At 35.6% G+C, this 8,919-nt stretch overlaps 1 protein-coding gene across 9 annotated transcripts in view; it reads left to right on the top strand.

The window, feature by feature from the left end:
- Nucleotides 1-8,919, top strand: part of LOC111644331 (serine/threonine-protein kinase BRSK2-like) — a 128,804-nt gene that overhangs the window by 114,664 nt on the left and 5,221 nt on the right. The gene's annotated exons all lie outside the window — the stretch shown is intronic.

Here is an 8,919-nt window from a genome sequence, read left to right as displayed (position 1 = left end):
ACCGGCTCGGCTTGGCTCAGCTCAGCTCAGCACACTGCTTTTAGCACACAGCATCTCCACGTGCATGTCCCTGCCACATACCACCATGGCGTGCACACACACACACACACACACACACACACACACACACACACACACACACACACACACACAGGGCTGATTCTGTCACTTTCTCCGGCAGCAGCAGCTCGGCCTCATCTGGAGTCTGACTCAGCAGAAACACAGACAGTTGCTCAGACTGAAGTTTACACATCTGTACACATCTATACACATCTGTACATCAGAGCACGCAGAACTTTTATCTAAAGAGAAATGTCTCAAGGTTTCAGAAAACATTTGTGATGTTAGTGTATTTTCTCACATTAGTCACAGTGAACACGTGACCCCCTGTCAGGTCCTGACCCCCCTGATCTGACCTGGTCCGGTGTGTCGGGGCTGCCTATAGATAGATGGATGGATTTAAAACTATGGAAGAAAAGAGAGAGTGATTGTTTGTTCTCCAGTTGTCTCTGTTAGTGTGACGCTGTAGTTCTCCTGTTGTTGTCTGTGGTTATTTACTTGATAATGGTCCCCTCTGGTGGTGAAGCAGAGTAACTACAACCCATCCACATATATATACACACACACACACACGCACACACACACACACACACACACACACACACACACACACACAGCTGCCTTTAGGACACAGATGTTTTACTGGGAGAAAACCAGTCACCTGCTCAGCTCCCACTACAGATACTGGATCTAGGTCCTGAAGTCCATAAACAGATTTCTTTTTTTTTTTACATACTGATCCACGTCCTGGTCTCTGATCTACTGAAGATGATTTTAAAAAAAAATTCTGTGGAAAAAAATCTGAATTCTGAGAAAAAAATAAAAACTTTTTTCCACATGGCCCTAATCCTCTTCCGTACTGATCTTCCAGACAGACAGTGTTTCTAAAACAACAAATACAGCATCAAATGTGCTGCTCAAAGAAACAACAGAATCTGCCATTGCAGTGAGATCATTTTAATTTTAATTAACGACTTGATGAGGCTGTGTGTTATGGATTATATAATCACATCAGCTCTTTGTTCTGCTTCAGTCATTTGACATAATGTGACGGAGGCTGACCGTCCTCTCTGTGACACCTGAGCATGAACCTAAACCTGATCTCCACGAGACTTCGACTCTGGACCTGGACGGTGTCATGAATCAGTCCCAGTAGCTGCTGCTCATTCATGTTTTGTGAATCACTGTCTGTCCGGACGAGCTCCAGCTCCAGGACTCTGACCTCTGACCCTCAACACCATCACTTCACACCACTGAACCAGTTGCACCAGTCTGACCAGTCACTGCCACAGATGGGAACTGTTATCAGGCGCTGTATGCACAACCTCAGTCACCCCCCTCCCTCCTCCCACCATATAGATGTGCCAATAACCCACATCTCTACCTACCTACCTCTCTCTCTCTCTCTCTCTCTCTCCCTCTCTCCCTCCCTCCCTCCCTGTCCTATCCTCTCTCTCTCTTTCTCTCTCTCTCCCTCCCTCTGTCTGTCCTATCCTCTCTCTCTCTCTCTCTCCCTCCCTCCCTCCGTCTGTCCTATCCTCTCTCTCTCTCTCTCTCTCTCTCTCTCTCCCTCTGGCCTGCCTCTCCATGCCTCCTGCTTCTGGTCATCCACAGCTTCACTCTCACGCCACTCGGACTGACTGAATGACTCGCATGCTGAATGAACCGCCGACCCAGAACCATGCACACAGTCCGACTCAAACTGTGTGTGTGTGTATGTGTGTGTGTGTGTGTGTGTGTGCGCATGTGCGTGTGCGTGCTGATGGTTCTGGGTGAGCTGCCATTCACGCGCTGAACTGAACGCATGCTCTATTTAACTGTGAGGAGCAACAAACAGAGTGATTGATTGTGTTTGCAGTCGGCATAAAACCAGAGAATCTGCATGTGTTTGAAAACACCGAACAGCTGTACAGACATATGAACCTGATTACCTCAGTGAGTGTGTGTGAGTAAGCCTGTACATGTGTGTGTGCACATGTGTAGACAGTGGCAGAGAAACGTCTGCCACAGTGAACGTTCAGCCCGTTTCCCAGAGTCTCCTCGCTAACATAATTTTTCCTGTGATTAATTAAGTATTTATTTTTATTTTTTATTTATTTGCCAGGAAGATAAACCATTAGCTATATACCATCAGCTGATTCTGGCCCCACACTGGCCCAAATGCCACTATCTGGATTCTAATTACAAGTCACAGACTGAGTTCAGATCTGTGATCAGCTGAAATCCTACAGGTTTTAGTGGCAGCTAACTTCATATGCTAACGCGACTAGCTCATCCACTTTCAGCCTTTTTGTTCCACCTTACACAACACAACACATCTGAATCTAACTAACTGAGATCCCTTCAACATAAAGGTTCAGTCTTTGACTTACCGGTGACCGGAACATAGAAAGTGTAAGATGATGATGATGATCATGAAAAACAGAAATATGTCAAAGGAGAGAAAATGAAACTCTGGAAAATGAGCTGAACATTCAAGTGTGTGGATTCATCCTTTGAACTGGTCCCGAGTAGACGTGCAGTGTTTTTAGCCAGTGTGCTGCTGATGTTTGACGTCAGCTGACTGTTGATGCGGCGCTGGGCCTGAGGGAGGCGGGTGGTGTTTCTGACACTGTGCTCTGCTCTCAGATGGCTCTCAGCGCTCCGCCTCTTTGCCCAGTAAATCTTCCAAGCGTGGTAAGACCCAGAGCGACCGGGAGCTCCCGGCAAAAACACCTTAACTCTGGCTTTTAACACACACTGGCCACGTCCTGGAGGCTGTCACCAACACAACCTGCACTAACACTGTGTGTGTGTGTGTGTGTGTGTGTGTGTGTGTGTGTGTGTGTGTGTGTGTGTGTGTGTGAGCTGCAAATAATTTATGTTCGTCTTAACAAGTCATTTCAATGTGAAAAAATAAACTGTTCTGCTGCTTTATTTGGAAATCTTTTTACCTGTAGAATTGATTATAGAAAAGTGACAGAACCTGTAAAGGACAGACAGAAATATTATACTTATTGTTTTGCTGTTGTAGGATTCTTAGAGGAGCCAACATTTTGATATATGGTGTTTTACACCTGAGGAGGAACCAAAGAAAGTTTCATCTTCTGGAGATATTCCATGACAGTCTAGACAGTAGTTATCTAGAGATGAGGAGGTACAGCTGTCTGCAAAAGTTTGATCATCCTGGCGTCAGTGAGAAGGTTCTGGGTGCGAACCCCAGGCCTGGGGCCCTTCTGTGTGGAGTTTCCATGTACTCCCTGTACCTGCGTGGGTTCTCTTCTAGTACTCCACCTCCTCCCGCATTACAAAGACATGCACATTAGGTCAATTGGCTCTAATGCCTTACTATACTTGTATATATCATAGTAAAGTATGGCATTAAAAAAAAAAATCATAGTATGGCAAGATATGCACAATATGCCGTGGCTATGACTTATTTATCCTTTACTGTACCATGACTTTTTATGTCTTACTATACTATGACGTTTTTTTGACATTTTTATATCACACTTTACTATGACTTTTTATACCTTATTATACTATGACTTTTTATACCTTATTATACTATGACTTTTTATACCTTATTATACTATGACTTTTTATACTTTATTATACTATGACTTTTAATCCCTTACTATACTATGACGTTTTTTGACATTTTTATGTCATACTATACTATGACTTTTTATTTCTTGCTATACAATTACTTTTTATGTCGTACTATACTGTGACTTTTTTTTTACATTTTGATATCACACTATACTATGACTTTTTTTTGACATTGTTATATCACACTATACTATGACTTTTTAAACTTTATTATACTATGACTTTTAATCCCGTACTATACTATGACTTTTTTTTACATTTTTATATCACACTATACTATGACTTTTTATGCCTTACTATACGATTACTTTTTATCTCTTACTATACCATATACCATACTATGACGTTTTTTGACATTTTTATGTCATACTATACTGACGTTTTTATGACTTTTTATGCCTTACTATACCTTGACTTTTTATTTCTTGCTATACAATTACTTTTTATGTCGTACTATACTATGACTTTTTTTTGACATTGTTATATCACACTATACTATGACTTTTTATACTTTATTATACTATGACTTTTAATCCCGTACTATACTATGACTTTTCTTTGACATTGTTATATCACACTATACTATGACTTTTTATGCCTTATTATACTATGACTTTTTATACTTTATTATACTATGACTTTTTATCTCTTACTATACCATGACTTTTTATCCCTTACTATACTATGACGTTTTTTGACATTTTTATGTCATACTATACTATGACGTTTTTATGCCTTACTATACTATGTATTTTTTGTGAATTTTTATGCCTTACTATATTATGACTTTTTATGCCTTACTATACAATGTCGTTTTTTATGACTTTTTATGCCTTACTATAATATGACGTTTTTATGCCTTACTATACAATGTCGTTTTTTATGACTTTTTATGCCTTACTTTAATATGGTGTTTTCATGACTTTTTATGCCTTACTATACTATGACGTTTTTATGACTTTTTATGCCTTACTATACTATGACATTTTTATGACCTTTTATTCCTTACTATACTATGTCGTTTTTATGCTTTAATATACAATGTCGATTTTATGACTTTTTATGCCTTACTATACTATGAATTTTTATGCCTTACTATACTATGAATTTTTATGCCTTACTATACTATGAATTTTTATGCCTTACTATACTATGTATTTTTTGTGAATTTTTATGCCTTACTATACTATGAATTTTTATGCCTTACTATACTATGTATTTTTTGTGAATTTTTATGTCTTACTATACTATGACTTTTTATACCTTACTATAACATGGCATTTTTATGACTTTTTATGCCTTACTATACTATGACTTTTTATGACTTTTTATGCCTTACTATACGATTACTTTTTATGCCTTACTATACTATGATGTTCTTATGACTTTTTATGCCTTTCAATAATATGACTTTCCATGCCTTACTATACTATGTCGTTTTTATGACTTTTTATGCCTTTCAATAATATGACTTTCCATGCCTTACTATACTATGACGTTTTTATGCCTTACTATACTATGACGTTTTTATGACTTTTTATGCCGTAATATACAATGTCGTTTTTATGACTTTTTATGCCTTACTATACTATGACGTTTTTATGACTTTTTGTGCCTCACTATACTATGACTTTTTATGACTTTTTATGCCTTACTATACTATGACGTTTTTATGACTTTTTATGCCTTACTATACTATGACATTTTATGCCTTACTATGCTATGTCATTTTTTTGACTTTTTATGCTTTGCTATACTATGACGTTTTCATGACTTTTTATGCCTTACTATACTATGAATTTTTATGCCTTACTATATTATGAATTTTTATGCCTTACTATACTATGACTTTTTATGCCTTACTATACTATGAATTTTTATGCCTTACTATACTATGTATTTTTTTTGTGAATTTTTATGTCTTACTATATTATGACTTTTTTGTGACTTTTTATGCCTTACTATAACATGGCATTTTTATGACTTATTATGCTATGTATTTTTATGACTTTTTATGCCTTACTATACCATGAAGTTTTTATGAATTTTTCTGCCTTACTATACTATGACGTTCTTATGCCTTACTAAACAATGTCGTTTTTATGGCTTTTTATGCCTTACTATACTATGACTTTTTATACCTTACTATACTATGTCATTTTTATGACTTTCTATGCTTTACTACACTATGACTTTTTTTTGTTTTTAACTAAATCTTTTTAGGCTTTTTATGCCTTTATTGGATAGCACAGTAGAGAGAGACAGGAATTGGGGAGGCAGAGAGAGGGGGAATGACATGCAGTAAAGGCCTGCTCAACCCACTGTGCCACTCGACGCCCCTACCCTATGAGTTTTTTTACTTTTATTATTTATTATTACTTTTATTCTTACTGTACTTTTGACTTTTTATGTCCTACTTTATTATAACATGTTTTGACATTTTTATGCCTTATTGTACTATGACATTTTTATGCTTTTCGAAATCATAGTAAAAAAATCATAGTATAAAGAGGCATAAAAATGTCATGGTACAGTCATGCTATACAATGCCATTCTGTGATATATAGATACACACATAGATAGATTGATACATACTGTACATACATACATACAATCATTTATCCCCTTCAGGGAAATGTAGTCCTGAGTGAGTCCAGACTCTTGCCAAACACAGATCAAGCTTTTTTGACCAGCTTCTCCAGTCTCCCTGTGTTCATGTCTGACATGCTGCTACGCCAGCAGACTGCAGCATTAAGAGAACACTGGTCGCCACTGACTGTGACTGACTATGCTATGACATTTTTTTTACTTTTTATGCCTTGCTGTGATAGATGTGTACATAGATAGATACATTACATACATACATACATACATACATACAATCATTTATCCCTAGGTGAAATTCATGTGTCCATTAGCTCATTGCTGAAAATATTAATAGTAGTTAATAATTAAATTAGTCCACATCCTTTGGCTGAGGTGATGGCAGTCGGAACAAAGGACCTCCTGAACCTCACTGTTCTGCACCGCAGTGAGATGAGACGTTTGTTGCTGTAGCTGCTTCTCTGTCCTGCCACAATGTTGTGGAAAGGGTGGTTGGTATTGTATAAGATGGCCTCCATCTTACATTACATGCATCTCTCCGCAATAGTCCTGAGTGAGTCCAGACTCATGCCAAACACAGACCCAGCCTTTTTGAACAGCTTGTCCAGTCCACTTATGTTATGTCTGACATGCTGCTGCCCCAGCAGACTGTAGCATATAAAGTACACTGGCCACCACTGATAAAAACGTGCAGCATTTCACTGCAGATGAAGGACCTGAGCCTCATGAGGAAAAACAGGCCATCGTCAGATCCCTGTACTCCTCCTCCTGTCCATTCCTGAGGCACACCACAATAGCTGTGTTATCCAAAATGTCAAAAAACATCATAGTAAAGTAAGGCATAAAAAGTCATAGTATAGTACGGCATGAGAAGTCATAGTATAGTGTGATATAAAAATGTCAAAAAACGTCATTCTATAGTAAGGTATAAAAAGTCATAGTATAGTACGGCATGAGAAGTCATAGTATAGTATGTCAGAAAAATGTAAAAAAAAAAGTCATAGTATAGTGTGATATAAAAGTGTTAAAAAACGTCATAGTATATTAAGGCATAAAAATGTCAAAAAACATCATAGTATAGTATGACATAAAAATGTAAAAAAAAAAGTCATAGTATGACACAAAAAGTCATAGTATGATATAAAAATGTCAAAAAACGTCATTGTATAGTATGGTATAAAAAGTCATCGTATAGTATGGCATAAAAATGTAAAAAAAAAAGTCATAGTATAGTGTGATATGAAAATGTCAAAAAACGTCATTCTATAGTGTGATATAAAAATGTCAAAAAACGTCATTCTATAGTAAGGTATAAAAAGTCATAGTATAGTAAGGCAGAAAAATGTAAAAAAAAAAGTCATAGTATAGTATGGCATAAAAAGTCATAGTATAGTAAGGCAGAAAATGTAAAAAAAACGTCATAATATAGTGTGATATAAAAATGTCAAAAAACGTCATAGTATAGTATGGCATAAAAAGTCATAGTATAGTAAGGCAGAAAAATGTAAAAAAAAAGTCATAGTATAGTGTGACATAAAAATGTCAAAAAACGTCATAGTATAGTACGGCATAAAAAGTCATAGTATGATACAAAAATGTCAAAAAACGTCATGGTATAGTAGGGCATAAAAAGTCATAGTATGATATAAAAATGTCAAAAAACGTCATAGTATAGTATGGCATAAAAAGTCATCGTATAGTAAGGCAGAAAAATGTCAAAAAAAAAGTCATAGTATAGTGTGATATAAAAATGTCAAAAAACGTCATAGTATGGCATAAAAACTCATAGTATGGTACGGCATAAAAAGTCATAGTATAGTGTGATATAAAAATGTCAAAAAATGTCATAGTATGGTGTGATATAAAAATGTCAAAAAACGTCATTCTATAGTAAGGTATAAAAAGTCATAGTATAGTAAGGCAGAAAAATGTAAAAAAAAAGTCATAGTATAGTGTGATATAAAAACGTCATTCTATAGTATGACATAAAAAGTCATAGTATGGTACGGCATAAAAAGTCATAGTATGATATAAAAATGTCAAAAAACGCCATTGTATAGTATGGCATAAAAAGTCATCGTATAGTATGACATAAAAATGTAAAAAAAAGTCATAGTATAGTGTGATATAAAAATGTCAAAAAACGTCGGTATAGTATGGCATAAAAAGTCATAGTATGGTACGGCATAAAAAGTCATAGTATAGTGTGATATAAAAATGTCAAAAAATGATATAGTATAGTGTGATATAAAAATGTCAAAAAACGTCATAGTATAGTATGGCATAAAAAGTCATAGTATGGTATGACATAAAAATGTAAAAAAAAGTCATAGTATAGTGTGATATAAAAATGTCAAAAAACGTCGGTATAGTATGGCATAAAAAGTCATAGTATAGTGTGATATAAAAATGTCAAAAAATGATATAGTATAGTGTGATATAAAAATGTCAAAAAATGATATAGTATAGTGTGATATAAAAATGTCAAAAAACGTCGGTATAGTATGGCATAAAAAGTCATAGTATAGTGTGATATAAAAATGTCAAAAAATGATATAGTATAGTGTGATATAAAAATGTCAAAAAATGATATAGTATAGTGTGATATAAAAATGTCAAAAAACGTCGGTATAGTATGGCATAAAAAGTCATAGTATAGTGTGA

The sequence above is a fragment of the Seriola lalandi genome, unplaced genomic scaffold, assembly GCF_002814215.2.
Source record: "Seriola lalandi dorsalis isolate HSWRI2012SDOR001 ecotype SW California unplaced genomic scaffold, Sedor1 jcf7180002054929, whole genome shotgun sequence".
Lineage (NCBI taxonomy): Eukaryota > Metazoa > Chordata > Actinopteri > Carangiformes > Carangidae > Seriola > Seriola lalandi.
Note: the sequence above shows the minus strand (reverse complement) of the source record. Positions and strands in the feature narration are given on the sequence as shown.